The sequence below is a fragment of the Macaca thibetana genome, chromosome 13 (genome assembly GCF_024542745.1).
Source record: "Macaca thibetana thibetana isolate TM-01 chromosome 13, ASM2454274v1, whole genome shotgun sequence".
Taxonomy (NCBI): Eukaryota; Metazoa; Chordata; class Mammalia; order Primates; family Cercopithecidae; genus Macaca; species Macaca thibetana.
In genome coordinates, this window is record NC_065590.1 from 55,018,490 (window position 1) to 55,038,851 (window position 20,362).

The following is a 20,362-nucleotide window of genomic DNA, read 5'->3' on the forward strand; positions in this document are numbered from 1 at the left end:
CAGGACTTCTATTGAGAAAATAACTAGTAATCACTAATTTTGATATGCTCTATGATACAATACCCTTCAAATTTGAGAGTCATTATTTAATTTTATTTTAGTTTAATAGTCATTTTCATAATACTATTTTTACTCACTTGAATTTTCCTCATGGTTTCATTACTTTTTATTTTATAATGAACTGGAATCTTCATGGAACATAGTATCTCTAAATATGTTAGAGAAAGCTGTTACTTTCTTATAACATTCTAAAATATATATACCACATTCTAGCAATTGTTAATATGTACTTAGTAAATGTGACTTTAGTATATCTTCAAAACTAAAAACGATTTAAACTTCCAATGGTGATTAAACAAATTAACATGAATAATTTCAGAGTATAATCTGAAATAATTTAAATAAAACACACCTATATGTTGACCTAGAGAGACAACCATAACACCAAATTAAGTAAAGAAAAGTAAGCAACAGATTAGGCCAAAGTAAACCTGGGTAAGCAAAGATTTTCTGTAAAAGGCCAGACAGTAAATTTTTTAGGTTTCACAGCCCTGTGGTTAGTCAAAACTACTCAACCTTGTCCTATTATGAAGGCAGCCATAGGCAATATGTAAATGAATGAGGGTCATGGTGTTCTAATAAAGCTTTATTTATAAAAACTACATTTAGCCTATAGGTGGTCATTCGCCAGCCCTCAGTATAGAGGAGAATGATTCAAAAAACAGCAAATTTTTTAGATATAATTGTTGATAAAAGATAGAGAAAAGAAAATTGGTTTTCCTTTGCAATGAAGAATTAAATGAGCTCAGCAAAAAGAGTTTGGGGAGTGAGGAAATTGAATTTTTAATTACTTTATATAAAATTTAAATAATAAGATATTTTTACTTCTACATTCATATTTTACAAACAAAAAGCTCTTTAAAAATGAAAGTATACTTTTTAAAGCTAAACTTATGACTTTACTTGAAATTAACTGATAGAATAAAATCAGCTGTTACATCATGGCAACAAACTACTACTAGTCTTATCTTGCCTATAAACCCAATTATCTTAATGTCAAATGATTATTTTAATTCATTTTCATCTGGTATTTTCACTTTCATTTTGTATTTTTCTTCTAAATCCATTGAATACTCACAAATTTACACTTTTATTATTGACCATTTATTTTCCTAATACAGTGGCTTTTGTTATTCAACATCTACAATATGACAAGCACTTTGCATTCCTTTACTTAATCCTCACATAACCCTATAACCTAGGCACTCTTATTCCACTAGTACCAACAGAGAACATGGAGTTTACATGTTAAGTAACTTGCCAAAGAAAACCTAGCTATAAAGAAAGAAAAGCAGATATCTGAGACCAGAGCAGTATGACTCCAAAATACATTCTGTCTCTCATGTTTTTCTCTCACATTGATACTTTTGCTTGGACAAATCACTCAATCCTAGATCATACAGTTATACAAATTATGCTATTCATTTTCCCTCTTAGTTCCCACAATGACTCTTAAAAGCAGGTCCTGCTCTGTTTCCTCCATCTTCTCTACCTTCATGCTGAGACATATCCTTGCTTCTACTTCACAGAGAAAATAGGGACTGTCAGGTGAGATTTGCTAAAACTTTCTGCTTACCTTCACCTGAACATTATATTGGCACCTGCATTCAATCTTACCTCTTTTCATTTTGACTTCGTTTTTCCTAAAGTTAATTCTTCCATTTCCATTTGTATTCTGGCTCTAACTACTAGGGAAGTTACTTTTTTTTCTTTCTCCCACTGCTGGCCCTCACCTCTAAGGCTTGGGACAGGTGACACAGTTTTAGATGAAAATTATAGCCTTGTAAAACAAATTCTTAGCTTCTCCAAGTCTAGCATAAAAAGGAATGGGCAGAACATAGCAACCCTCACTGAAGAGGAGTGCCATTCCTACTGAAAGTCACATAACGAAATCAATGTAGTTTTTGCTCGTCATTAAAATTCACTGATCCTATGTTAATTCACTTTGGATAATGGCCTTCAGCTGCATCCATGTTGCTGCAAAGGACATGACTTCACTTCTTTTCAGGGCTGCATAGTATTCCCTGGAGTATATGTATCACATTTTCTTTATCCATTCCACTGTTGATAGGCATCTAGGTTGATTACATGTCTCAGGTATTGCAAATAGTGCTGCAACGAGCATACAAATGAATGTGTCTTTTTGACAGAATGATCTGGAGGGTGGGAGGTGGGCATGGGTTGGAAAACTACCCATCTGATACTGTGCTCACTACCTGTGTGACAGGATCATTTATGCCCCCAACCTCAGTGACTTTCAATTTTCTCATGTAACAAACCTGCACATGTACCCTCTGAACCTAACAAAAAAGTCAGACAAAAAAATCCACTGAAAATGCAGTTGATGATAGATATGTTTTACTGAAGGTAGGGTGCTGACAGAAATGTAAATGCAATATGTACACGAGAGGCGGATGTGGATACAACTTTTTATAGAAGATTATGATCAAATTGGTGGTCTTATTAATTGTAGTTTTTTGTGTTGCTTTATGTTTTAATTTTTTGACTGAAGCTTTCTTTCTGAATTTAAAGGCTCTTATTTTACTGCGTTTTGTCATAGAATCCGTCTTTAGCCTTTGCCTCTGTTACATGGTTACGAGAATAAGATGGCCTGAAAAAATTCCCTAATTTTGAAAGATCAGTGAAATAAGCCTAATCCTGAGCATTTCTTAGACGAAAATCTGCCATGGGAATTTATAAATGATTTATAAATTTACAAATGAGAATCCAGCTCCTTTTTATTTGGATCCTGGATAAACTTCTCCTCTAGATTATCATGGTGGACAGGAGGGAGGACTAGATTGCAGCTCCGACTTGGATGAATAGAGCAGCTTGCAGAGGCTTGCATGTGAATTTTAGCTCTAGATCAACTGTAAGAACAAACCAGCAATCCTGAGAGGACCGACAAACCTTCTGAAGGAAGCAGACTGCTCCTGCAGGACCCGGGAGATCACCCCGCCAAATACTGTGAGTTCCCCAATTGCAGAAGAGGGACAGGGAGATCCTCCTCTCTCAAACACATACGCAAACACATACATAAGCCCACTGGAGAAACTGAAGATCTGTTTGAGGGAGAAGTTTCTGACCTTACCTGGAGCTGAAGGAATTTAGGGAGTCGAGTGAAATATCTGGGTAGAGGAAGCAGTGGGAAAGGCCCTGGGAGCTCGCAGCATCCCCAGGCAGGTCATTCCTGCCTGGCACCACAGCGATCCATCGAGAAGAGTGGCCAGAGGAGCTGGGGGGTGGGGAACACTACAGGGAGAAGGAAATCTCCAGCTGAACTCTGTAACAATTTGAACGGGGCGAGAAACCTCCTGGCCAGAACTCAGGGGAGGGCGCAAATTTGGTGAGCAGACTCCACAGGCACGGGAAGAACCCAGCCCTTTTCTTTCACAGCTGGGAGGCAGGTAGCCTGAGGCAAATTCTCAAGCCCCGCTTGCCCACAGCCTGGAAACAGACTCAGGGCTGTTAGTGAGGGATGCAGTGGGAACGAGACTGGCCCTTAGGTTTGCATGGGAACTGGGTGAAGTCTGTGACTGCCATCTTCCCCCACCCGCCTACCTGAAGCCTGAATAACTCAGCAGAGACAGCCATAATGCTCCTAGCTACACAAGTTCATTGACCTGGGAACCCCACCCCCATCTCCCACAGCAGCTCCAGGAGGACCTGCCCAAGCAGAGTCTGAGCTCAGTCATACCTATCCCTGCCCCCACCTGATAGTTCTTCCCTACCCACCCTGGTAGCAGAAAACAAAGGTCATATAATCTTGGGAGTTCTAGGGCCCAGCCCACCACTGGTTCCCCTCCATACTGCCACAGCTGATGCTTTCTGGAAAGTGCCACCTCCTGGCAGGAGGCTAACCAGCATAAAAATAGATCATTAAATCACCAACACGAAGAATCCTCAAAGAGTCCATTCACGCCCCTGCCACCTCCTTTGGAACAGGTGCTGGTATCCACAGCTGAGAGACCTATAGATGGTTCACATCACAGGACTCTGTGCAGACAACCCCCAGTACCAGCCGCCAGCCAGGTAGACTTGCTGGGTGGCTAGACCCAGAAGAAAGACAACAATTACTGCAGTTTGGCTCACAGGAAGCTACATCCATAGGAAAAGGGGAAGAATACTACAACAAGGAAACACCCCATGGGACAAAAGAATCTGAACAACAGCATTCACCCTAGACCTTCCCTCTGACAGAACCTATGCAGATGAGAAGGAATCAGAAAACTAACTCTGGTAATATGATAAAATGAGGCTCTTTAACATCCCTCAAAAACCACACTAGTTCACTAGAAATGGATTCAAACCAAGAAGAAATCCCTGATTTAACTGAAAAAGCATTCAGGAGGTTACTTATTAAGCTAATCATGGAGGCACCAGAGAAAAGTGAAGCCCAATGCAAGGAAATTCAAAAAATGATACAAGAAGTGAAGGAATAAATATTCAAGGAAATACGTGGCTTAAAAAAATTAAAAAATTCAGGAAACATTGGACACACTTACAGAAATGCAAAATGCTCTGGAAAATCTCAGCAATAGAATTGAACAAATAGAAAAAAGAAATTCAGAGCTCAAAGACAAGTTCTTCAAATTAACTCAATCCAACGAAGACAAAGAGAAAAGAGTAAGAAAATATGAACAAAGACTCCAAGAAGTCGGGGATTATGTTAAATAACCAAACCTAAGAATAATCAGTGTTTCTGAGGAAGGAAAGAAACCTAAAAGTTTGAAAAACCTGTTTGGGGGAATAATTGAGGAAAACGTCCCAGGCCTTGCTAGAGACCTAGAACATCCTAATACAAGAAGCACAAAGAACACCTGGAAATTAATCACAAAAAGGTCATTGCCTAGGCACATTGTCGTCAGGTTATCTAAAGTTAAGATGAAGGAAAGAATCTTAAGAGCTACGAGACAAAAGCACCAGGTAACCTATAAATGAAAACCTATCAGATTTAACAGTAGATTTCTCAGTAGAAACCTTACAAGCTAGAAGGGATTGGGGTCCTAACTTCAGCCTCCTCAAACAAAACAATTATCAGCCAAGAATTTTGTATCCGGTGAAACTAAACATCATATATTAAGAAAAGATACAGTCTCTTCGGTACAAACAAATGCTGAGAGAATTAGCCACTACCAAGCCACCATTACAAGAACTGCTAAAAGGAGCTCTAAATCTTGAAATGAATTCTGGAAACACAACAAAACAGAACCTCTTGAAAGCATAAATCACACAGGACTTATAAAACAAAAATACAAATTCAAAAGCAAAAACAAAACCCCAAAAAACCAAGGTACACAGGCAACAAATAGCACAATGAATGCAATAGTACCTCACATCTCAATACTAACATTGAATGTAAATGACCTAAATGCTCCATTTAAAGATACAGAACTGCAGAATACATAAGAACTCACCAACCAGCTTTCTTCTGCCTTCGGGAGACTAACCTCACACATAAGGACTCACATAAACTTAAAGTAAAGGGGTGGAAAAAGGTACTTCATGCAAATGAACACCAAAAGTGATCAGGTATAGCTATTCTTATATCAGACAAAACAAATAGCAGTTAAAAGAGACAAAGAGGAACATTATATAATGGTAAAAGGCCTTGTCCAACAGAAAACTATCACAAACCTAAATATATATGCACCTAACACTGGAGCTCCCCAATTTATAAAACAATTACTAATAAACCTAATAAATGGGATAGACAGCAACACAGTAAGAGTGAAGAAATTATTCCACTGACAGCACTGGACAGGTGATCAAGACAGAAAGTCAACAAATAAACAATGGATTTAAACAATGGAACAAATGGGCTTAACAGAAGAGTTCACCCAACAACCACAAAATACACATTCTATTCAACAGTGCATGGAACTTTCTTCAAGATAGACCATATGATAGGCCATAAAATGAGCCTCAATAAATTTAAGAAAATTGAAATTGTATCAAACAGTTTCTCAGACCATAGCGGGATAAAACTGGAAATCAAGTCCAAAAGGAACTTTCAAAACCATGAAAATACATGGAAATTAAACTGCTCCTGAATTTGCATTAGGTCAAAAACGAAGTCAGGATGGAAACTAAAAACTTTTTACACTGAACAATAATAATGACACAACCTATCAAAACCTCTGGGATACAGCAAAGGCAGTGGTAAGAGGAAAGTTCATAGCCCTAAATGCCTACATCAAAAAGACTGAAAGAGCACAAACTGACGTGTGAAGGCCACACCTCAAGGAACTGGAGAAACAAGAACAAACCAAACCCAAACCCAGCAGAAGAAAGGAAATAACCAAGATCAGAGCAGAACTAAATGACATTGAAAACAAAATCAACACAAAGAATAAATGAAACAAAAAGCTAGTTCTTTGAAAAGATAAATAAAATTGATAGACATTAGCAAGACTAACCAAAAAAATAAGAGAGAAAATCCAAATAACCTCATTAAGAAAAGAAACAGGAGCTATTACAACTGACATCACTGAAATACAAAAGATCATTCAAGGCTCCTATGAACATCTTTATGCACATAAATTAGAAAACCTAGAAGAGATGGATAAATTCCTGGAAAAATACAACCCTCCTAGCTGAAATCAGAAAGAATTAGATACCCTGAAGAGACCAATAACAAGCACCAAGACTGAAATGGTAGTTAAAAAATTACCAAAAATAAAAAGCCCAGGACCAGATGGATTCACAGCAGAATTCTATGAGGCTTTCAATGAAGAACTGGTACCACTACTTTTGAAATTATTCCACAGGATAAAGAAGGAAGGAACCCTACCTAGTTCATTCTATGAATCCAGCATCACCCTAATACTGAAATCAGGAAAGGACATAACCAGAAAAGAAAACTGCAGACTCATATTCTTGATGAACATAGATGCTAAAATCCTTAACAAAATAGTAGCTAACTTTTAATCCAACAACATATCAAAAAACAATCCACCATGATCAAGTAGGTTTCATACTAGGGATCCAGGGATGGTTTAACATAGGCAAGTCAATAAATATGATAGACCACATACACAGAATTAAAAACAAAAATCACATGATCATCTCAATAGATTCAGAAAAAGCATTCAACAAAATCCAGCATCACTTTATGATTAAAACTCTCAGCAAAATCGGCATACAAGGGACATACTTCAATGTAATAAAAGCCATCTATAACAAACCCACAGCCAACATAATACTGATTGGGGAAAAGTTGAATGCATTCCCTCTGAGAGCTGGAACAAGACAAGAATGCCCATTCTCACCATTCCTCTTCAACATAGTACTGAAGTCCTAGCCAGAGCAGTCAGACAAGAGAAAGAAATAAAGGACATCCAAATCGGTAAAGAAGAAGTCAAACTGTCCCTGTTTGCTGACACTATGATTGTTTACCTTGAAAACCCTAAAGACTCCTCCAGAAAGCTCCTAGAACTGATAAAAGAATTCATCAAAGTTTCTGGATACAAGGTTAATGTACACCAATCAGTATCTTTTCTATACACTAACAGTGACCAAGTGGAGAAACAAATAAACAGGTCAACCATTTTTACAATAGCTGCAAAAAAAAAATTAAGTACTTAGGAATATACCTAACCAAAGAGTTGAGAGACCTCTATGAGGAAAACTACAAAACACTGCTGAAAGAAATCATAGATGACACAAACAAATGGAAACACAACCCATGCTCATGGATGGGTAGAATCAATATTGTGAAAATAACCATACTGCCAAAAGCAATCTACAAATTCAATGCAATCCCCATCAAAATACAATCATCATTCTTCACAGAATTAGAAAAAACAATTCTACAATTTATATGAAACCAAAAAAGAGCCCTCATAGTCAAAGCAAGACTAAGAAAAAAGAATAAATCTGGAGGCATCACACTACCTGAGTTCAAACTATACTATAATGCCATAGTCACCAAAACAGCATGGTACTGGTATAAAAACAGGCACATAAACCAATGGAACAGAATAGAGAACCCAGAAATAAAGCCAAATGCTTACAGCCAACTGATCTTTGACAAACCAAACAAAAATACAGAATGGGAAAAGGACACCCTTTTCAACAATGGTCTTGGGATAACTGGCTAGCCATATGGAAGAGAATGAAACTGGATCCTCATCTCTCACATTATACAAAAATCAACTCAAGATGAATCACAGACTTAAACCTAAGACCTGAAACTATAAACATTCCAGAAGATAACATTGGAAAAACCTTTCTAGACCTTGACTTAGGCAAGGATTTATTTACTGATCAAGAACCCAAAAGAAAATGCAATAAAAAGAAAGGCCAGACACAGTGGCTCACCCTGTAATCCTAGTACTTTGGGAGGTCGAGGCAGGCAGATCACTTGAGGTCAGGAGTTCTAGACCAGCCTAGCCAACATGGTGAAATCCCATCTCTACTAAAAATACAAAAATTAGCTGGGCATGCTGGCACATGCCTGTAATCCCAGCTACTTGGGAGGCTGAGGCAGGAGAATTGCTTGAACACGGGAGGTGGAGGTTACAGTGAGCTGAGATCGCACCATCTCAGAAAAAGCAAACCAAACAAAACAAAAGCAAAAATATGTAGTTGGGACTTCATTAAACTAAAGAGCTTTTCTTGGCAAAGGGAACAGTCAGCAGAGTAAACAGACAACCCACAGAGTGGGAGAAAATCTTCCCAACAAATACATTTGACAAAGGACTAATATCCAGAATCTGCAACAAACTCAAACAAATCAGTAAGAAAAAAACAGACAATCCTGTCAAAAAGTTTGCTAAGGACATGAATAGATGATTCTCAAAAGAAGATATACAAATGTCTAAAAACCATGCAAAATTGCTCCACATCGCTAATGATTAGGGAAATGCAAATCAAAACCACAATGAGATACCACCTTACTCCTATAAGAATGGCAATAACCAAAAAGTCAAGAAACAGTAGATGTTGGCGTGGATGTGGTAATCAGGGAACACTTCTACACTGCTGATGGGAATATAAACTAGTACAACCTCTATGGAAAGCAGTGTGGAAATTCCTTAAAGAACTAAAAGTAGAACTACCGTTTGATCCAGCAATCCCACTTCTAGGTATCTACCCAGAGGAAAATAAGTCATTATATGAAAAAGATCCTTGCACACTCATAGCAGCACAATTGGTAATTGCAAAATCATGGAACCAACCCAAATGCCCACCAATCAATGAGTGGATAAAAAAACTGTGGTATAGTTGTATGATGGAATACTATGCAACCATAAAAAGAAATGAATTAATGACATTTGCAGCAACATGGATGAGATTGGGTACTATTATTCTAAGTGAAGTAACTCAGGAATGGAAAAGCAAACATCGTATGTTCTCACTGACATGTGAGAGCTAAGCTATGAGGACGGAAAGGCATAAGAATGACACAACGGACTTTTGGGACTTGGGGGAAGAGTGGGAGGGGGGCAAGGGATAAACAACTAAAAATAGAGTGTAGTGTATACTACTCAGGTGATGGGTGCGCTGAAGTCTCACAAATCACCACTAAAGAACTTACTCATGTAACTAACTAACTAAACTAAATAAATAAATGGACAAATACCTGTCAGAAGTAATAGAGGCCACAGGACAAAGGAATGACATCTTTAAAGGTCTTAAAAAAAAAAAAAAAAAACTGTTATTCTAGAATTCTAAATCTAGTGAAATGTCTTTCAAATATAAAGGTGAAACAAAAATATTTTCAAAATAAAATAATCCTCTAAAAATGGATACATTTAATACTATTACATTGTCAGTTATGATGCAAGATTATCCAAATAAGTTAACCTTCAATATGTATTCAATTTTCTTAAACATTTTTGATAGTGATTTAATTAAACTTTGTATAAATAACAAGAATCTGTGTAAAATAACATTTCCAATACCAAAATAAAATTAATCCCATGATGTGATGGTTGGTAGGTGAGGATGTCTTTACCTCATTTTGATAGCTTGTCTAGGCATTATCTGCTTTTTGAATTACTAGGGCACGGAAGAGATTTTATGAAATTCTGATTTAGAAGGTCATGAACATTTTCCATATCACATCCTATGCATCAATCATTCAACACCCTCATCAAATTGCATTTTCCCCAAGATACCTTCAAAGCCACAAATAATCTCTTTCTCACTCTCCCCACATTGCAATTACTACCTCTCTTATAATAGTTGGCCATCTAAAACCTTTTGATTTCACATTAGTTACTTGGATATTTGGTATGACGTAAGAGTCATTTCCATATTTATCATGATGTCTAGTATAGTATCATATTTGTAGTAAATATTAAAAAGTGAAAATGATGACACTTAAAATATGTTCATTTGAGCATGTAAGCCTCAGATTTAAGTGTTCAGAGGAAGTCATTTCATTATGTTCTTTGAGCCCTTATCAGTTGATAAATTCAATCACAGAGGGAAAAATCCCTGATTCTAAGGAGTAATTTTGACAGTAGAATGAATACAGTTAAGTAGGTTTCAAACAAAATACATCTTGTTTGAAACCCATGTTGTATTTTGTTTGAAACCCTGTAAGAGACCTTTTATAAACATCTAAGTTTGTAGTTGCTTCAATAATAAAGATACTTTTTATTTAACGAGATTAGGTATACCAGCTTTACAAATAATTTACATTATTAAGATAGAGCTCAGCCTGAGATAAAATTAAAGTATTTAGAAATCTAATTATCAGCTGTCATTGGAGTGTGTCTGATCTGGAAACATTGTACACTTAAAAAAATGTAAGAGACGAAGTTCTAGGGAAAATCATGCTTGTATAGTTTTAAGGGCCTGAGTATGGATGCTGCTTCTTACCTCAGTTTACTTTAAGATGTGAAATGTTTCTGAAATGATTACTTACCTAGAGGTTAAAAGGTATAAACGCCATGCTGATATGAGGGTGGGTTTCCTGAATCTGAGATAATAGATTTTTAAGTGAAATATGGGCTTACAGGTATTCCCTGGTGTCACAAAAGATACTGTAAAAAGAAGACTGCGATTGAGATTATTACACTTCTCCAAAAGCCATTTTCCCCTACTTCTATATGATAGAGTGGAATAAGGATTGACTGTGCAGCTAATGTTCCATGACCTCTTTTCTGTCCAGATGTGGCCATGTGATTACATGCTGGGTAGCAGTATATGCATAGAAATGATGTGTTTCCCTTCTAATGCATGGTCTTAAAATGAATGTGGATATACTTTCCCTTGTTTTCTTCATTCCTGCCACTCTAAGTATAGACTTCACAAAGAGCTGGGCCAGTCATTTGGACAAAATGTGAAGACAAGTGTTGAAGATGGTAACATCCCCACCAGCCTAGACAATCTACCTCTGTATTGTTAAATTAAAATATATGGAACTGATATGGTTTGGATATTTGTCCCCTGCAAATCTCATGTTGAAATGTCATCTGCAATGTGGAGGTGAGGTCTAGTGGGAGGTACTGAATCATGGGGGGTGGATTTCTCATGAATGGCATAGTGCCATCCCCCTGGTGATGAATAAGTTTTCTTGCTCAGTTAGATTATGCAAGTTCTGGCTGTTTACAAAAGTCTGAACCGCCCCTTCTCTTCTCTTGCTTGTCTCTCGCCATGTGATGTGCTAGCTCCTCTTTTGCCTTCTGGCATGATTGTAAGCTCCCTGAGACTCTCACCAAATGCAAATGGCAGCACCATGCTTCCTGTACAGCTTACAGAACAGTGAGCCATCTAAACATTTTTTAAGTAAACTGCTCAACCTCAGCTATTTCATTATTACAATGCAAAAGTAGACTAATACAGGAACTAGTATTGACTTCAAATTTAGCGTGTCAGACAACTAGAGAAAAAGGGACTGAGGACAAATAAAGCAGGAAAAATAGCACACAAAAGTGAAAAAATGAAAATCAGACTCTACCTTATATTACACACACACACAGAAACAGAGAGAGAGAGAGAGAGAGAGAGAAAGACACAGAGGGAGAGAGGAAGTAAAGATTTAAATGTAGAGCTGACAGTCTTAGTAAGCAAAAATAGACTATAGTAGTTAAACTTGAATTTCAGATAAATTTTTTGTATGGGTGTTTTCCAGGTAATAGTCGGGTCATAGTAACACTAAAAAGTTCTTTGTCATTTATCTGAAATCAAATATAACTCATGTCCGGTATTTTACACAACCACTCTACTTAAATGTCAAAATAAAAATATTAAAACACAAGAAAATATATATGTTTTTAATTTAGACATTGGGAAGTTTTCATAAACCACACACAAAAAGCACTAACCTTAAAAGACTGATAAATCTGAATATTTTAAAGGTAAGAATTGACCGTGAAAACTTCAGCTAGAGTGAAGAAATAGAGCTAGAAAGTGGAAGGGGATACTTTCAATGGATATAACTCTCAAAAGTTTTAGTGTCCTAGTAAATGCTTATAAACACATAAGGAAAAGAATAAAAATGACCAAAAGTCATAAACAGTCATTAGACTAAAGAGGAAATATGTATGGCTAATAAAAATTTTAAAAAAATTCAATCTCAAAAGCAATCAGAAAAATGCTAATAAACACCAAAAGAAGTTACTATTTTGTACTTATCAATTGACAAAATTGAAGCATTCTAAAAATACTAAGTTGTAGAGCAAATGTAAATCAATATATTTTTCAAATAATTGCTGATTTTCAGCAATCTGATGGAGAAAAAGTTTCTTAGTGTCTTAGTTTTTAAAATTCCAGGATTTGTGATTGAATTTGAGCATTTCTTCATATGTGTAAGGGCTGATAATACATACACGCACACACGCTATATATGTCTATTTATGTCTTTTTATTCTCTCCATATTGTTCCTGGCAGGTCTTTGTTCTCAGAGCTCCCAAGATGGTGGCGGCTGCTGCCAAGATGGCAACCAGCCTTTTGTTCTCTGACTTGGGGTTCTTGGCCTCACGGATTCCAAGGAATGGAACCTAGGGCCATGCAGTGAGTGTTATAGCTCTATTAGAAGTCGTAGGTCACAGAAGAGAACCATGGAACCTAGTGACTAGTGATCAGCTCTATTATGACAAACCTGGGCACTTGGATGTGCAGGAACAATGGCAAGCCTTTAGCCCAGTCAGGAGCAGCAATGGGCACCTCATCTGGATCAGGAGCGCAGTGGACACCCTGCTGGATCTGGAGGGGTAGAAGTCAGCAGCGGGTCTGTGATGGCGGCAAACAGCAGTGGTGGACGGTGGACAGTGAGTGAAAGCTCAACTCCAACCATAACAAACATGGACCAGAAGGGTGCAGTTGTAAAATTTAATAGAGTGAAAACAGAGCTCCCATACAATGGGAGAGGACCCAAAGGGGGTTGCTGCTCCCTGCTCCAGTGCCTGGGTTTATATCCCGATCATTGTCCCTCCCATTGTGCTCTCAGGTGATATATGATTTAACTATTTCATTACCTCCTGCTTTTAGCCTAATTTGTATTTTAGTGAGGCCTCTTTACTACCTGATTGGTTGGGTGCGATCTGAGTTACAAGCTCCGGGTTTATAGGTAGGTGCGGTCACCTTCCCCAGCTAGGCTTAGGAATTCTTAGTCGGCCTAGGAAATCCAGCTAGTCCTGTCTCTCAATATGGCTTCTGGTTCTGTGCTTTCACTTTTGTTTTTATTAAATCATATGTATATTCACTGCCATTCAGTATGACTCTGAGGCTTAAAACCAAGCCTTTGCCACATTATTCTACACAGAACACAGAAATGTCTTTTATTCTGTTACCAATAAAAATGTTTTTATATTAATTCATTCCTTAAAAATGTATTCAATTATCACTACACTACAGTATTTTGAAGAACAAACAAAATAAGAGCAACCCACATTGATCTGCCTTTTTCTACATTTCCAGCTTCAATTGGTGTCTTTCACTTTGCAACTTAAAACCAATACCTTGTATTGTTGGTAAAATATTTACTGTTTCTCCAATTAGATTTCACGTTTATAGAATACCAGTACTCAACCTTTAAGTGCTTGAGATGCACATTTGACTAATGGAATTTTGTGTGTCAAACAGAAAGCAATTACAATATAAACAAGTGTTTGAAAAATCAGTTTAGAGAATATCATACATATCTCGCTTAAGTATTGTGTTGTTCACTTGATTACCTTTCAGTGCTCTGCTACCTTTGAGTAAAACATAGCTTATTTGTACTGCATTTCCTTATGCATTCATGGAAGTATTTCCTGGTTCTTGCCTGATATTATGCCTCACTTCTTATTTCCAGCAAGTTATATATTACTCTACTTCACCATATCCTGGTGTTTCTGGTTTTAGCAAACATTTACACATTTAAAAAATTTGACTTTACACTTGTGAAGGCTTCACAAATAAAATGAGTCTGACAAACTTAGGAAGTCAGAAAATCTATATTTTCTGGTCAGAATGACTTGCTAATAAACTGAATACTGGGGAGAAGGCAAAGAAAGAAGAAAAATAACCCTCTTAGAGATAATTTTATGTTTTCACTATTTTTGAGTTCAGCATTCTGAACAAGGTTATTTTTGAAATATTTTATGTCAAAGTTGCATGAAATCAGAAATCACATTTCAATGATTTATATGACACTGACATGCAATAATATTTTAATTAGTTTTTTATTACCTAATACTTACATTTAAACTTTACAAAGCATTTTGGAAACATAAATGTATATAATCTTGAATTGTGTATTCTTTGACACTGAGGTATGGAAATCTGGGTCTCTAAGATAGTTTATTCATTGCTATCATGTAACTGACAGTTATTTATATCTAAAGCACACTAAATTAGCTTATGTGTGAAAAGACAGTGAGAAATGATCTAAAATCTCAAAAGGATAATAAAATAATAAGGAAGTGACATCCAGACATCAGGACCTTCCTGTAGTTTTCCCCAGATATCCTCATTATTAGAGGCCCAAACTCTAAAAAAGGAATTATGTTAGTAGATCCCTGAGAATAACCTGTTTGTTCTCTAGTAAATTCCGTGAGCAAGTAACAATCTTATCATTCCACACTCAAGAGTTGTTTAACACAGACCAGGACAATCAAGATTGTACAGATAGATTTCCCCTTCTTTCAGTGCAGTAGCCCTGAGGTAGATCCCCATTTTAATGCTGAGTAAATTGTTAGCAAATGATAAAACTCAAACTACACCTATCTTAGAAATAATATTTATTAGTCTCCAAGTGAGTTTCTGAGAAGCACAAGTTTGGCAGAATATAATTCTATGTGATCAAATGCCTTTGAATATTTTATAAAATGAATAAGTGAGACACAAGAATAGCAGTCATTATTTTTAAACCTGTAGCATTAGTTCCTGAAATAATATCTTCTAATTAGGATACTACAGGTGAATATTTAGCACAGTTACAGAATGCAAAATGAAAATATTTGTAAGCATTCAATTATTTGCCTCATTCAGTTGGGAAAATTGAAAATTGAGTTACAATAAATTGCGTAGTCATTTTATATTAACATTAGCAAAAGTGCTTACAGAAAATTATACCTAAATGTAACTCATAAATCACATGAACAAAAGGTTTACTACTGGAAGGAATGTAAAAGATAATCTAGTTATAAAGCAAATATTCAAGGATTTAAAGTGAAATGTTCCCATGATGTAAGTGAAGCAACTGAAGCTGAGAGAATTTATTTGATTTCCCAACAACATAGAAAAGCGTGTTTAGTAGTTCTGCTTCAAAATTGTTTTAAAGTTTATGTGTAAATTTTAGGGAACAAAACAAGCTGTATATATTTTATCTTACTTTTTGAAATAAATGTGATAGTGCCCATAAATTATAGCCATATCAAAATGTTATCAACAAAATTAAGCAAGTCATATGAAAGCTATAATTTCAATTTGTTACAACATTAAATTGGATCATAGTCTAGTACAGGATATCCTTTTTTCCAAACAGTTTATTAATTTGTTTTAATTATTATGCGTCTTACTAGTTATATTCTGGAGCTGTCTTGGGAAAAAAAGCGGGTGGTTGATACATATACTCAAATTAAAAATGAGTTTCTCATTATACTAGTTAATTCTGGCCCTTTCATTTGTGTTGACTACCCTTAAATTTGATAAATATGCTTAAATAAATTTAAAAAAATACATTATTGTCAGTAAATATCTCCTGGGCCTTTGAGGGGAAATCAGAAAACCTAGAATAGCTTGGTAGAAAAAAAAATTTTTAAAGAAAGACAATTAATTTGTCAGACAAAATTAACTATTTTTATTTTTTTCATTTATTGCAAGTAAAATGATCAATGAGATTAGACAATTTCTAGAATTACTCGATGTGGACATGTTACTAAATTCTGTCTAATGCCATCTAAAGCAGAAATGTCCTGCAGAAGCTTTCCAAGTGTTCCTTTACAGAGGGTGCTAATATTCAGCCCCAGGCCCTTCTTAACCATGCTTTTCTCCATTCTTATTCCCATAACATAGATATCTGTCTACAATTTAGTCCACATGAGTGATCCAAAGATCACCCTAATGATATTTTTAAAAGAAAAAAAAGAACTGAAAAGAGCCTGAGTGCCCAATGAGTTCATAGAACAGAATAGAGTACAAACTAGCTCTTGATTGCCTATAGATTTTCATATTGTTTATGCTACCGTTATTTTGATTATTTCTCACAGCTAAGCTTTAAATAATATAAACAAAGAGTCATTTGCACATAATAAAAGTGGAAGGACAACAAAGGGAGAAATAAAGTCAGAGAAAATAGGAACTCATTTAAAGTTGATCTGAACTTTATGCTAGAATGACTGCCTTTACATAATCAAGCAAAAATTTTACCCTCAAAAGCACACAGCTGTATCTTTATACAAATTTGTCACATGGCTGAGATTCCCACAATAAAAAATAAACACAGAAAATCTATCAAAAAATACTGTTGTGAGAATAATAATTGAACCAAAACCCACAAAAAGAGAAGTAATAAATTTAATGCCTAAAAAATATAAGAGCACCCACAAGGAAAAATGTTATCTAAAGCAAAATCAAAAGATTTAAAAAATTGCAAAATATGTGACAAACACTAATTGTCTTAATGAACAGAGTTCACACAAAAATATAGAAAATAAGTGATCCACATCTAGTTATAAAGATAACTACAAAATGTTAATCAGCATAAATGTTTAACCTAACTTAGAATTTAAAAGATAAGAAAATATATTATAATGAAAACCCCTTTTATCTTTCAGGTTCTCAACGATTTAAAATTTTGACATTTATTTTGTGGCTCATGCTGGTTAAATGGACACTCACATATTATTCATTGCAATGGAAACTAATGTAACATAGTTGAAAGAAATTAGGTAATAAATACTAAAATTTAAAGTATGTGTGCTCTTTTACTCCTCAAATCTTACTTCTAGACTGCTACCTTGCAGTCCCTATTATGCAAAGATGCTCTTGGTAAAGATGCTGGTAAGGTCTGAATGTTTGTGTCCCAAAATTCATACGTTGAAATCCTAACCCTCAAGGTGATGGTATGAGGAGGTGGGGCCCTTGGGCAGGTCATGAGGGCACAGCCCTCATGAATGAGATTAGTGCCTTTATAATGGAAGCTCCAGAGAGCTCCTTTGCCCCCTCCACTATATGAGAACACAGCTAGACAGCACTCTCTATGAGGTAGCAGGCCCTCACCAATTACTGTCACTGTCCTGATTTTGGATTTCCCATCCTTTAGAATTGTGAGAAATAACATATTTTATAATGGTAAATTTTGTTAATGCAATAAATAAGGCAATATGACAACTATATAATGAGTGAATAGTTTTGATTGGGTATTCATGGAAAACTCTTCTGAGAAGATGATAATTCAGCTGAAAGCTAAAGGATACCGTGAAGGAGTCTCTGCAATGTTTGAGGGTAAGGTGTTCAAGATCAGAGCCAGTTGAAAGACACAGTAATAAAGAATAGTTAATATTGGTTTCAGTAAGTTTTCTGCCCTGGTATAAAACAAACATGCCAGGTCTTTCAAACAGAACTGAGATTTTAAGGAAAATTAAGGGTTTTAAAAATTTTAGAGGAGTAGGCTCTAATCTGGATTTCCAGAAATGGCTACCAGTGACTCGGCCTGCAAGGGGAGCTATGAGTTTTGAGATTACCACTGGATTTGCTGAGTTTCAGCACATGCTGCCAAAGCTATTTTACAGTGAGTCAGGGTAAGTTACATAGGTGCCAATGCTCCGCATTCAGAAGGCTGGTAAACAGACACTGGAAAAAGAAATTTAGCCACTGCCTCCCCAACACCTGCCTCTCAACATCCAGGAAACTAGAGAATGGACACTTGAACATGGCTGTGAGAATGCTTTGCATTCTCAAATTTGCTTGACAGAAGGAAGAGGCCAAGCTGGCAGGAAGATGCCTACTGTCACTCTTCTACCTTCCAAATGTTTGCACAAGTATATCTGATTAACATTCCTGATATTTATCCAGAAACACAGCTGGAAGGAAATCCAGGAAATGCAGTTTTTAGCCTTCCTTTGTTTAGAGGAAGAAGGCAACTGTGGTTGGCCAGGCCAGTTATGGTACAGGGAGAAAGTTTTATGAGATCGCACTGAAAAGGTAAAGGTTGACTCAGAATGGGCCACTTAGGTCATGGCCAGGAGTCAGAATTTTATTCTAGGCACAATGGAAAGACACTGGAATTGTAAAACTGGGAGAATGTTTACTCTGGTTTACATTTTAAACTATTTATGTGCGGTATATAAATTAGATTGTGAATAGAGTGAAAGGAAGGAAATTATGTCTACAACTATGGTATAGGTGAGAGGTGACAGTGGCTTTAATTATAGAGACGATCAATAGGAGTGGATAGATTTAGAATACATTTTGAGGAAAACCTAATGGCACTTGCAGATTAATTGGATATGGGGCCAAGGGAGGTGAGGCAATGACAAAATGTTGGAGCCTTCTGTTTGTATTTGAGTAACAAGGTACATAATGCTATCATATACTGTCATGAGACAGAAGGGTGTTATTGGGAGTTTTCAGCAGAGGCCTGTTTGCACTGTGAAAATTTTGAGATTTCAAGTACTTTCTGACGTGTAGTATGGAGCTCAATATAGATGCTACCATTGGAAATAGAATTTTGGAAGTCATTTGGATAAGATGTGATATCTAAAGCCATTGGTTTATTGGGTATTATTCAGGAAGACGGTATATATAGAGGAAGACAGGGAATAATTATCCAAGGCTAATTCATATTAAGTAGAATTGCAGACATGATAGTAGGTTCCGAAGAATTAGAAGTGTCGTGAAAGTCTGGAGTAGAGTGTTTCAAGACGGAAAGAATAATCAACAAATTAGTCATTGTATTACCATATGGTAGGTTTCTATGCAGTTCTTAAAATAAATGGAGCAAATCTATATATGCTAACATATAAAAAACTTCAAAACACATTAATAAGTGAGAAAATGTCTTTGTATTAATCTCCTGTGTGAACAAAATACACTTGCATTTTCATATATATAACATTTATAATAACAAGACTCATCAATAATAACAGTAACAATGAGGAACTGTCACACAGGTTTCTCATTGCAACTCATACACACATTGGAAAGTCCTGATTTATAATTTTTTTTCTGTGTTAGAAATAGTTCTGCAAGTCTCTGAGAGACCTGTAAGGATTTAGGACTCTTGAAAAATAAGTGATTAGATACTCTGGTATAGTGGGGGAAAAAAAAAAAAAAAAAAGCTATGGAATTCTAATCCTGGCTTTGGGGCTTTCTAGCAATGTGCCTTTATCCAGTAAGTTAGACTTATGGAACCAGATAATGACAGAAAAAAGAGACAAATTCAATTGTAGTTTTTAGTCATGTAATTGTAAAATAGTAGGGTATGTTTAATATAATTCTTATTGATTAAGAAGCAATACAAAACAACTAAGATAATATATTAATAGCAATAGTGATGATGCTGATGGAGGTTGTGACAGCAACAGCAGCAGCAAAAGCTTCCCTAAAATCTCTTATGTGTAAGGGTACTGTATTAGTCTGTTTCACACTGCTGATAAAGACATACCCAAGACTGGGCAATTTAAAAAGAAATAGGTTTAATTGGACTCAGAGTTCCATGTGGCTGAGGACACTTCACAATCATGGCAGAAGGCAAGGAGAAGGCATGGCAGAAGGCAAGTCACATCTCATGCAGAGTGTGGCAGACAAAGACAGTGCTTGTGCAGGGCAACTCCCATGTTTTAAAACTATCAGTTCTCACTAGACCCATTCATATCATGAGAACAGCAGGGCAAAGACCCACCTCCATGATTCAATCAT

The 20,362-nt window shown here is 36.2% G+C and overlaps 1 long non-coding RNA gene across 1 annotated transcript in view; it reads left to right on the forward strand.

Annotated features, from left to right (window-relative positions):
* LOC126933719 (uncharacterized) overlaps nt 1-20,362 on the forward strand; it is a 151,694-nt gene that overhangs the window by 730 nt on the left and 130,602 nt on the right. The gene's annotated exons all lie outside the window — the stretch shown is intronic.